Source organism: Anas acuta, chromosome 24, assembly GCF_963932015.1.
Source record: "Anas acuta chromosome 24, bAnaAcu1.1, whole genome shotgun sequence".
Taxonomy (NCBI): domain Eukaryota; kingdom Metazoa; phylum Chordata; class Aves; order Anseriformes; family Anatidae; genus Anas; species Anas acuta.
In genome coordinates this window covers 3,342,136-3,348,136 of record NC_089002.1, presented here as the reverse complement: position 1 = coordinate 3,348,136, position 6,001 = coordinate 3,342,136, and the positions used below count along the sequence as shown (strand labels likewise).

The window sequence follows — 6,001 nt, the reverse complement described above, 5'->3', positions numbered from 1 at the left end:
GGACGATGCCCAGGGCGATGTGCAGCCCGCAGCTCCCCGGGGAATCGCATTCTCCGAGCGGGCATTGGGGCTGGGCTCATAACGGCCCCCTTTGTGCCGGCGGGAGGAGAGGTGAAGCTTTGACGTCAGCCCGGGAGGAATTCCTTAATGCCATTCAGGCCTCCCTCGCCCGCCTTGCTAATTGCGTTTTATGTAATAGCTGCAGCTGGGCTCCCAGGCTGCTCTGAGGGTGGGAGGAGGGGGCAGCGGGGGCCCAGCTGAGCCCGAGCTGCCAAAAACGGGGACCCCATGGGTCAAGCACCGCAGCTGAGCCAGGGCGTCCTCCCCTGCACCTGGATCAGCTCCTTCCTTGGGCTGCAGCCTTCCCCTCTGCTCCCCACTCGGGGTTGATTTGCAGCCCTCGTGCTGCCCGTGCCACCCAAAGGCACCCTGGGGTGCTCGTCCCCGCGGTGTGGGTGCTCGGGCAGGGCTTGGTGCCGCGCTCTGCCTCCTGTGGTCGGCACGGCGAGCTGGCGAGAGGTAACGGCACAAAATTGTTTGGGGATCCGAGGGGTAACAGCACTTAATGGAGACGGACGAGGCGCTGATTTCTCTCGCCAGGTTTCCAGCCGCACAAACCTTGGAGAATAAAATCAAGTATTGGACAATTTCAAGTATTAAGGAGCTCCCAAAGGTCCCCACAGGATCCCCGTTGCTCCGGGTGCTTCTCTGCGTGCCCAAGGAGTGCCCGAAACCGCACCGGAGGCTGCTCCCTCGTGCTGGGACCTGCCGAGCACCCGAGGCACTCGCCCTGTGTTTCGGGATGCTGCTGGCATTGCCTCACCCTGACTTGTGCCACCCCAGCACAGGGGGACTCGGTGGCTCTGCCTGCCTCAGGAGCCTTCCTCCTGAGGAGGAGGAGGAGAAAAAGGAGGAGGAGGGGGGCCGGGGGCAGCTGGCAATCAGCAATGGGAAAGACGGCGGGACCCCAGACGTCCCCTCCCCCTGCCCGCTGGCTTGGCCAAGCTTAGGCTGTAAAAAGAAAGAGCTGGTACCAAGGATAACATGCCTCGCATTCCTGCGCTGTCTCCGGGGGAATTTCGCCTGATCTACATGAAAAATACTCGCTCCCCCCCCCCCCTCCTTCCCCCCGAGGTCAAAGTGTCTGGAGGAAAAATTTCCGAGCGGAAAGGCTTCAAGCGGGGCGCAGGGGAGCCACCGGCGGCGGGCTGGGGCGTTCGGGTCTCATCCTGGTGTTGGTGGCCAGTGACACCAGTGGCACGGCTGGTGACACTGCCACCGTGCTGGTGACAACGCCACCATGGCCAGCACCCACCAAAGGCTTCAGGAATGGGAGATCCCAGCTGCCTGTGGCTCTGTGCTGCTGCCCTCGCCCCCATCCTGCTGCCCTCGCCCAGCTCAGCACTGGGGGATTTCTTCCTTCTCCCACCTGCGGCCCCCTCTCGGCTTTCCCGCAGCCGGGGAAAGGGGACAATAACCATAAAAGCTTTGAATTCCCAGCCTGTGAAGTTTGCGGGCTTCCTCTCTCTTTCTTCTCCGCCGCCCTGATCTATCGCTCGCACCTGCGCGGGCGGCGAGGGGACCGAACATCAAAAAAAAAAGCCACAAAGGCTGGGGGCTGTGGGGGGCTCGCTGCTCAGCCCGCATTCCTCCCCTGCCGCCCACTCGGGGATTTCTCTTTCAAGCATCCCCAGTGCATCGGGGTGCCCGTCCCGTGCTGGGGGGCAGCGGGCAGGGAGCGAGGGGAATGGGGCAGCGGCGGGGAGGGATCCGCTGCTGGCGCCGGGAGCCAAAAGTGCTCAGCGAAGCCCCATTTCCTCTGAGTCACCGCAGTTAAAACCTCAACCTGTGAGCCCCAAATCTCACCGTGAGCTCATGCAGCCGCCGGCGGGGGCGGCGGGCAGGCAGCCCCGGTGGGAGCTGAGCTCCGGTGCCGCCTGCCCACGCCATAACCCTGGTGCCGTGCCGGGAACCGGCTGCTTTCAGCCTGTTGCAATCTGTCCTCGGGCTCTGGGGCAAGGCAGAGGGGTGAGCAAATCCCCTCCAGGCGCTGCCGTCACCCTGCAGGCTGCCACTTTCGCCCTCCCAGAGCTGCTGCCCTCGGCTGGAGGCTGGGGCCCAGCTGCACATCACCTGTGGGCTGCCCAAAAGTCATTTTGGCACCCGTCGGGCTCGCCACGGGGCAGCTCCTGGTGACACCGAGCTCTGGAGGTGATGCAGACCCAGCAGCCGGTGCCTGGGGATGGAGAGCACGGGGAAAGCACCGGGACTGTGCCCCAGAGAGCGCCGTGGTGCTGGGCACAGCCCCCCAGGATCCGGCCCCTCTTAGGCTCACGGCCAATCTGAGGATTTAATTGCGCATTTAATAATAAATCCATTTCTGGGGTTGGGGGAAAGAAAGGCGTAGGGAAGCAAATGAAAAGGAATTTAATTAAAGGCAGTGCTGGGAATGTCTCTACCACAATAAAGATAAGAAGGATCAATTGCTTCTTCCTAGGATCAAAGAGAGGGCTGGAGGGGGGGAAGCAGGGCTGGAGGGAGGGTGCAAAGTACAGCCGAGGGAGGGGAAGGCAGGGAGAGAAAGGCACACAAGAGAAAGTGAGAGAGAGACAGCTAGATAAGATTAGAGAAATAATTGATGCTGCAGATCCCCGAGGGCCACCGGGACCTGCAGGTCGGCCGGGGCATGCTGGAGCTGCTCGCGGGGAGGTGGGAGAGGGGGCTCCGTGCTCCGTGCTGCCCCTTGCCCGGTGAGGGGAGGAGCAGGGGCGAGGAGCTGAGGGCTGGGGCTGCTGGTGCCATCCCCCCTGAGGTCACCAACACCGCTGCGCCCAGCTCTGCCTGCTCCGCTTCCCGCTGGTGATGCAAATCCTACAGCTTTCCCAGGCTTCGGGGCTGGCAAATCCTCCGGGCAGGAGCTCTGCAGATGGAAGCGGAGCTGCTTCGCCCCTCTCATCACGGCTCTGCCCGATGAGATGCCTGTGGGACACAGAAAAGTGGCAGAGGTGGCTCTCACAGGACACAACTACTGCAAGGAGAAGGCTCAGGGTCACGTTTCCCCTGGAGGCTCTCCGGCAGCTCTGCTGTCCCCATCCCCGTCCCCATCCCCGTGTCCCCGGGCACCCTGCCCCACCACAGCCACCCTCCTCCGGCCCTTTGGCCACTCTCAGAGCATCTCCCACGGACGGGGCACATCTGGGGCGAAGCCGTGACACTGCAGGGACTCAGGTGTCCCTGGGGACACCGAGGGGCGCAGCACCTTCTGCCACCTCTGTGGCACCACGATGGCCCCCCCGCAGCACCGGGACAGCCTGGGCAGGCATCCCTCTGGCTGGGCATGGTCCCAATGTGCAGGGGGAAGGCACAGCCTGGCCAGGCCACCCCCCAGCACCACGGGGTGCACGTCCTGGCTTGAGGATGCTCAGCCCTTGTCTCGCAGGGGAAGGAGAGTGGGGCTGCGGGAACTGCAGGGGAGGGGGGTTCCCAGCCCGTCTGGTCGCCTACCCATGCAAAGAAGCACCCGGACAGGTTTTTGGGGAAGGGCTGCAGCTCTGGGTCCCAGATTTGGGAGGTTGGTGCCCAGCCAAGCAAGGCAGCTCGGCGGATCCAGCTAGGCACCGCTTTGCATCTTCAGGCACCCGAATAACTGTGGGACTCCGATTCCCCCGGGTGTGAAACGGGGCCGCTGATACCCATCTACCTGCAGGACCCACCGCGGAGCTGCCGGGAGCCCCGGTTCTCGCTCACGGTGTTTGCATAGGCTGGAACGCCGTTTTGCATGGGCTGGGACGCCCCTGCCACGTTACAAGTTCCCCGGAGCAGGTTCCCCACCCGGCTGGGGAGCGCTGCCCTGCGTGTGAGCGGCGCTGAGCCCGAACCCAAAGCCGCCGCCTCCGGAAAAACGGGCTCCATCCTCACCTGGGCTGCTTTTCGCAAGGAGCTGCGCCCTGAAAAAGCGGCTCAGCCGGCTGGGGTGGCAGCCTGGCAGCGAGACAGCACCGGGCTGGGACACGGCCCCGCAGCAGCCGGGCGGTTGAGCCAGCGCAGCTCGTTCGCCGCATCCAGGCGGGAGCCCCGCCAGCTCTGCGCCTCCTGCGCCTGCTTTGCGCACGCAGGAAGAGTTTGAGAAGCATTTGGGGTTTCGTTGCTGTATGGTGGCTGTCCCTACAGCCGTGCCCGGGCTCCCCCAAGCTCAGCAAGGGACGGGCAGGCTGCACGCTGTCTGGTTTGCAGGTCCCACGAGCAATTTCTGTGGCTCATCAGCTGATGGCCGGGGTGAGGGGCGAGCCAGCAGCAGGCACGATGCGGGGGGAGAACCCCACAAATTATGGGCATGAAAGGGAAGGGGACAGCCAGGCAGCCCCCCTGCTGCATGCTGAGCTCCAGCAGTGCCAGCAGAGCCAAGCACCCTGCCCTGGACCCCCTGTACCCCCTCCTCCTTCAGCATGGGGACCGTGGGGCACCCTGCTTGGGGACATCCCCCCGGCACCTCCGCTCCTGGGCCCCAGCAGGGTCTGGGGTCACATTTTTAGGTCTCGGGGTGGGATGAGTTGAATAAAGGCCACAGAGCTGCACCATTCCTTGCGCTCCTGGGGAGTGGGATCAAAGTTTTCTCCCTTTCTTGCTTTCTCCCTTTTTTTTGCTTTCTCCCTTTTTTTTTTTTTTTTTTCCGGCCGCTCCAGGCTGCAGCCGAGTGCCCTTGAAAACAGGAGGGCTTTCATGTGGGGATTTCTTCTCTTCTGATCTTCAAAGAAATCCAGCAATCAAACAGGTAATATCGGAGGCACCTTTTTATAAAAAGCACCACTTTGAAAGCATCGTATGCAAAAGAAACGTCTCAACTTTGTTGTGTTAATTGTTCTGGCACTCATCGCTGCTCCACGGCTCAGAAATATCTGGCTCCGGGCCCGCGATGCGTCAGACAGGCAGGATCACCAGAGCAGGAAACCTGGGGGGGGGGGAGAAAAAAAAAAAAGCAGACGACAAAATAGGAGATTTTGGTGAGAAAGAGCGGTGGCGAGGCTTTGTCAGAAGAGTTTGGGCGATGACAGCAGGAAGCTGATAGGAAAACCCATGGGGTTTTCTGCCAGCCCTGCCCGAGGGGCGACGTCCTTCAGCTGCGGGCTGTCCCAGGGGGGGCCCAGCACCCGGCAGGGCACGCGGCTCCCCTCCCACGCCGCGTCCCCCCGGGCTTGATCTGAGCCCCAAATTTGGGCTCTGTGCATCCGGGCTCCCAGCACAAGCCCAGGCAGGATGGGGCCGGGGCTGACTCACGCCGGCAGCACTGCTCCTGGGCACGGCACGGCCGGGAGATGCGGGGGCCACTTGCTGCCCCCCCCCTGCACCCCAACACCCTTTTCTCCCCTTTCTTAGCCCCCCCGGACCCTGTGGATGCTCGCGGATGTTGCACGGGTTCGTGGCTCCCACAGCAGCCCCAGAGGAGCTGGGGGTGCTACTGGGGGCTGGGGCAGGGCGCAGCGCATCCAGCCATGGGGGACCCCAAGCCCAGCACCCGATGGAAAATCCTAGCACCCGATCTCAGAAAGGTCTGCGGCACCCATTCCTGAGCAGGGGATGCACCAAATGCCCTGGTAAGAAGCCAGGACCCCTAAAAACGACAGCAGGAAGGGGGCCAGGCTGCACCCCACCGCCATGGTGCTCGCTGTGGGCTGGCTTCACCCACGTAACCCCCCGACAGGGGCAGGGAAAGCGGGCACTGATTGTGGAAATCTGCAGGGCCGGCACTGCGGGAAAGGTGCTGAGCCCCTCGCCCACGTGCGGCTGGGGAGGGGGCTTTGCCAGGCAGCTCCCAGGAGCCTGGGAGGTGGGGGGGGGACAGCAGCCAGGATGGGGACAGTCACTGCACCCCCTGCCATCGCTCCTCAGGTTTGCTGCTGGGGCTCTGCCCCCTCCACAGAAACCAAACCCAAAAACAGCTGCTCAAATCCTGCCTCGGGGCGCTCCTGGCGTTGCGGGGGGCTCTGCGCTCGCACCCATGGGT

General features: G+C 63.3%; 1 long non-coding RNA gene across 1 annotated transcript; it reads left to right on the top strand.

Moving 5' to 3' along the window:
* Positions 1-201: 201 nt before the first annotated feature.
* Positions 202-4,960, top strand: LOC137844200 (uncharacterized). The gene is made up of 2 exons (XR_011089845.1): positions 202-519; positions 601-4,960. It is a non-coding gene; the product is annotated as an uncharacterized lncRNA (long non-coding RNA).
* The last annotated feature ends 1,041 nt before the right edge of the window (positions 4,961-6,001 follow it).